Genomic DNA, 6,000 nt, shown 5'->3' with positions numbered 1-6,000 from the left:
CGGTAGCCCATGGCAACCCACTGCCACAGGGACTGCAGCCTACGCCGTCGCCGGCGACTCACAGCAGCCCAGCTCCAGGTTGAGCTGTTTCAGCATCTTAGCTGTCGAGGGCAGTGTCACAGGTCCTCATATGCGGGATCCGAACCGGGGCCCTCTGGCGTCCCGCCAGTTCTTAACCATTGCGCCACTCGGCCGGCCCAAAAGGCAAAATTCTTATTTAAAATGTTTGCCAACATTTTGACTGGAGAAAAATTTTCTTGTCTCTTAACCAGATCTGAGATTATCTGGTTACCGGACTAGAGGTTCCAGACGTCCTTTCTAATCTTTTCCTATCCAGAACTTTGAATGGCAAGTTTTGTGGTGGTTTGCTTGACCTGAATATCCCTCCTATGGCCCTAAAAATTATCGCATTTAGACACTCCAAAGTATATTTTCCAGCCCTATATCCCTGAGCCTGGCACAATCCACAGAAGTTGGTCAATTCAACAAACATTATTGAGCACATACTGTGTTCCGAGCATTATTTAAGGACATCATTCCTTCTCATCAGGAATAAAAGCTGTCCAACAACTGGATGAAAGCACAAAGATCCTTGCTTATCTCAGCCCTGGGCAAGGCCAGATCAAGGAGTTTCCATGAGCCATCTCACATAGCTGGCTTTGCAGCCTGGTTACCCTCACCCAGGAAATACCATTCACAGAAACAGCTTACTACCCAGAGACAAAGCCATTTTGGGCACCTGTAGATACCACACAAAAACATAAAAACAATGGCAAAATGAGTTTCTAATTAAGTATTCTTAGCTCACTCCATCAGAGAAGGAGGGAAATCGGGTAATTGGGGGACTGGTGAGAGGGAGAAGGAACCTTTTCACTGAATTCCTATTTGAGTTTTGTACCATTTGGGTTTTACAAGTATTACCTATCCAGGAATAATAACAATAAAGTTTTAATTCCAAAAAGAAATTTTTAGATATGTCTTGAAACTACATTATTATATATGCAGGAGGTACTGTGGTTTGTGATAGTGATTTGGTATGTGATAGTGATTTAAAGCCTACTATAAATAGAATTGGATTATGACGGCAGTTAAAAGCCTGCCCAGGTGTGAATCCACTCTGCCACCTACCAAATGGGTGATGGTGGGCAGACTGTTCTATCCTATACATGAACCTATCCTGTGGGCTATTGTGAGACTGAGCACGCGTGCGTGCGCACACACACACTGCTCACCAATATATATAATACACAAAACAGTGCCGAGCACATAATAAGCAAACAATAAATGTTAGCTATCATTATCACTACTTGGCCATTCTTTTTGAGGTATATTAATGCCAATAAAGTAAAGAAATTAGGGTGTGGTTATGTATGTAATTCTTAGCTAGTGTGAAACCAGTTCAAATCTTTTACCTACTGAAAACCAAACATTTCAACAGATACAAAAAGAAGATAAGCTAAAGAATGGAATCACTAAAAGGACAAAACTGCCCTTCAAGTTGAGGCACATGTCACTGGTGGCACAATACTGTTATCTCAAAAACTGACTGAATTATAGACAACTTTGGAAGCCATGAAACAGACTTCAATCATCCCTTGAAGTCCAACGTTTCTGTCACCACAATTCCGTATCACCTCAGATGAAATGAAAGTCTCCTCTGTTAACTTAAAAAGTCTCCTCTGTTAACTTAAAAAGTCAACAACATCAAAGAAGATTTGTCCCTTTTTTCATCTTCAAAAAATTAGATTTCCTGAAAGGATTGATAAGGAAAACCCCCTCTTAAAAAATATACTGTTTCAGCAAATTCTAAAGGCAATTCTCACAAAGCAAACCACTATAGGAGATCTCAGAAGAAGATGGCTTCCCAGGGGATTTATGGAACACACAACCTATCACCAGCACAAGGCTTGTGGGAATATTTAATGAGCTTGTGTCACCCCCTTCCCGCAGCTGCAGAGGGTCTGTGGGTCTGTGGGACTGTGGGACTGTGCTCGTTAATCCAGGGGCTTAAACCAGGTCTGAATGAATCTGTGGAAAAGAAAGGCAAACGGTTCTATTAAAAATATAGACTGCAAATTGCTGACAAGAATATTGGGCAATTATTAAAATGCAGCAATTACAGATATAATAGAGCCAAGCCAAACAGTGTGATGCCCAAAGGCAAACCACAGCAAGTTTACACCGGATCTTAAAACATCTCCGAGGAAGTCCCAGACAAGTTGAAACTACACACTGCTGCTTCTAACAAAGAGGGAGCTTTTCTTCCTTTCACTTAAAAGTCCCTCCATAATGTAACTTGTTCAAAAAGAAAATAAACTGCACAGAGTTTTTGTCTAATCTTTCCTATGTGGTGACAGGATCCTAAGGCGGAAGAGAATAAAAAGGGGAGCATGTCATTCCCATTCAGTGGAATGCCAGTTTTGGCCAAGACTTGCACACATCAGCGCCTTAACACACAACTTCGGGATCAGTTCCCCTACTGGAAGGATGCTGGATGATCGAAGGCTTCTAAAAAGTTATGGATTTGAATTTGAAGTTAAATGAGGGAAATACAAACTCCTCTTTCTTCTCTGAGGCTATATCACACTCAATTTGCAAAGACCAGGGACTCCCCACCTTGGTTTTCTGACCTCAATGCATCAGCTTGGACTTTATGAACTAAATGCTTCCTGTAGAAATACAAAGAGGGTACTTTGAGATCTTGAAAGAACATTTTGAGGTCTGGTCATTTTGCCCGCTTTTCAAAACAATGTGTTCCATCAAAGGGTACCCAAACTTTTAGTATCCGCAAATAAACAGAAAAAAATTCTGAGAGAGCTTAATGGATTTTAAAATATATAGATAAATAAAAAAGATGAATGTGATACTAATTCTAATTTCAGAGTTTCTCTGTGTCTATTTCTGAGGCCATTAAACTGAGCATGCTGTCCCCATCTTCCCTAGTGATCCAACAGAGTACCCGGTAAAGACCAGGATTAGCTGAAAAACCCCTACCCAAAAGAGTCCTGAAAACCACCATGGGTTAATCCAATGTTCAGACAGGATTGGTTAGGAATTGTATTCCCTGGGTTGACCAGGATGTTTTTTAAAGAGCAAATCTGGCTCTCTCTTGGAAGGAAAACGTGGCAAAATGATGGCTGGCAATAGGCAAAAAGCCAGCAAGAAAAATTACTGAATTCCCCTTAGATGGCTAGCACAACTGGCTATATACATGAGATTATTCAAAATCAGAATTAACTTACAATTAACTTGTCAATTACTTATCAATTTCTCAACTGAAAGAATTAGTATGTGAACAGCTTTTAAAGTTGGAAGAGGTCAACATGATTTCATTGATGAAGAAGAGCCCAATCTCCAAGCCCACAGCGCTTACCCATAATAATATGGCAGGATCAAAACTAGAAACCAGGTCATTCCATAACCAGCACTCTGTCTCCCAGCTCCAGGTCTGTCACCACAAACTAGGAACCATTTTCTCCCCCTCAATGCTCAATCTCTAAAAACAGAACACTTTTGCCAAGAGAAAGAGAAAAGCCTGCCATGGCTACCTTCGGACATTGGGATTTCCATGTTGACACATGCACTCAGCACAAATCACTACTGATCACAAACTCTGACTTGACTTCAGGACGGTGAGTGGCAGCTATAATAAATAAACAATCCTTGGTAATGCTATACAACTCCCAAGTTCTTTGAAAATGCAAAGGGCAAGATGAAGCACAAACCTGTGCACTGCTGTATCTTACCACAAAGGTTGTTCAGCCATAATCAGGAAAATATTCAACAAATGTGAAGATCTTAAAAGACAGGGGTATATCGAGTGGAATAAAAACATTACCATTCCCTAAACGCAAATAGTAAATAACACCTGAGTTTCTGGCACCTTAAATAATGAAATGGTTTTCTAACAGATCATTAAAACATTTCTAGTCTGCCATTTAAGTGAATTTTTTTGGAGAAAAATAAACTATTAAGTCTGCAAATGGTTAAAGAAAAGCTGGTAGATGAATTGTTCTGATGGCTATTCAACATGTTCTTCAGGGAATTTAGAAAAGAGGCAGGATGGATGACATCAATATCTAGCTTGGCAGCCTATAAAAAGGGGTGTACAGAATGTAGAACAGATACTGTTGTTTGTCTGATGACATTTGGATGCCGTTTAAGACCTATAAACAGAGAAAGCAAGGCCACCTTACTGGTCACAACAGCAACGCTCACATCTCTCTACTACACAGAGAAACTGACAATTCCAAATCCCCATTTTCAGACATATTTGACACAAAGAGAGGAAAGGTCCAGGCTTTGGATAAGAAATCTTTGGAATCACATCTAAGCACAATCAATATTCAACAGGGGTGGGGAGGAGGGGTGTGACCGTTTAGCTCAGTTGGTTAGAGCATGGTGCTGATAACACCAAGGTTAATGGTTCGATCCCTGCATGGGCCACTGTGAGCTGCGCCCTCCCTAAAAGAATCAATTATGCCATTGTAGCATGAAAGCAATGTGTAACCAATGACCATGGCTGTTCCCCAATAAAATTTTTCCAAACAAATATTCAACAAACATGTTCTACTATGAGCCAGGCACTGGCACTGTTGGAGAGGCCAAGGATATAGCAGTGAAAAAAGGAGGCAAAAACCCTGCCTTCAGGAAGCTTATATTCTTGTAAAACTAACACCATTTACTACATTAGGCAAGATATTTAATTTCCAGGGCTTCATTTCTTCCTTCAATAAATCTTTATTTGCTGCTTACTGCATGCCGGACAATGGGAACATAATGGCCAGAGACATATTCTTTGTCTTCGTGGGCTTAAAAATGGGATAAACCAACAAATAACCACAAATATGTAATTACCTGCTATAAGAGCCCTAAAGGAAAAGTAGCCACAATCTGAAGGATAAGTAAAAATTCAAAAGGTCATGTGAGAGATGACATTACAGGTAGATGAGCCATTACAGGTCCCTAATACTGGAGGGAGCATGGTTTCAAAGCCCAAAGGGAAAGAAGGGCACTATGGTGTAAGCAGGGAAGTGGTGTGATCCAGTTGGAGTTTTTATTAAAGATTGTCCTGGTACAGGCACTATGAAAAACAGTATGGAGATTCCTCAAAAATTTAAAAATAGATTGGTTAAGAGCTCGCTCAAGAGTTTGAGCTCTGAGCAACAGCGGTTTGATTGCCAGCCTGAGCTGAGCAGCCGCTGAGCTGCCAACAGGTGGCAGGATGGCTCAGCTTAAATAAATAAATAAATAAATAAATAAAAATTTTTCAATAGAACTACCAGAGGTGACCAGTTAGCTCAGTTGGTTAGAATGTGGTGCTGATAACACCAAGGTTGCCGGTTTGATCCCCGCATGGGCCACTGTGAGCTGCGCCCTCCCTAAAAGAGTCAACTATGCCATTACAGCATGAAGGCAATGTGTAACCAATGACCATGAAAAACAGTATGGAGATTCTGTTGGCTGTTCCCCAATTAAAAAAAAAAAAAGAACAGAGACTCCCGTAACATTTAAAAAAAAAAAAATAGAACTGCCATGTAAGCCAGCAATTCTACTTCTGAATGGAGACACACACACACATATCTCCAAAGGAAATGAAATCACTATGCTGAGAGATATCTGCATCTCCAAGTTCATTGCAGCATTATGTACAACAGCCAAGACATGGAAATAACCTGTGTCCAACAACAGATTAAGGAATGAAGAAAATGCGGTGTGTGTGTGTGTGTGTGTGTGTGTGTGTGTGTGTGTGCGCGCAATGGAGTACTACTCAACCATAAAAAAGGAAATCCTGCTATTTGCAACAACATAGACAGAACTTGTGAGCATTATACTAATGAAAAAACTCAGACAGAGAAAAACAAATACTATTTATGATCTCACTTATAGGTGGAATCTAAGAAACCGAATTCATAGAAACGGAGAACAGATGGTGGTTGCCAGAGGACAGGAGTCGAGGAAGCGGAAATGGGTGAATGTGGTCAAAAGTACAAACTCCCA

General features: G+C 40.6%; 1 protein-coding gene across 1 annotated transcript in view; it reads right to left on the bottom strand.

The window, feature by feature from the left end:
- The window catches only part of TGFBR3 (transforming growth factor beta receptor 3), a 199,219-nt gene that overhangs the window by 175,788 nt on the left and 17,431 nt on the right, over positions 1–6,000 (bottom strand). The gene's annotated exons all lie outside the window — the stretch shown is intronic.

This window comes from Hipposideros armiger, unplaced genomic scaffold (genome assembly GCF_001890085.2).
Source record: "Hipposideros armiger isolate ML-2016 unplaced genomic scaffold, ASM189008v1 scaffold_696, whole genome shotgun sequence".
Classification (NCBI taxonomy): domain Eukaryota; kingdom Metazoa; phylum Chordata; class Mammalia; order Chiroptera; family Hipposideridae; genus Hipposideros; species Hipposideros armiger.
The sequence above is the reverse complement of the archived record's forward strand: the minus strand, read 5'-3'. Positions and strand labels throughout refer to the sequence as shown.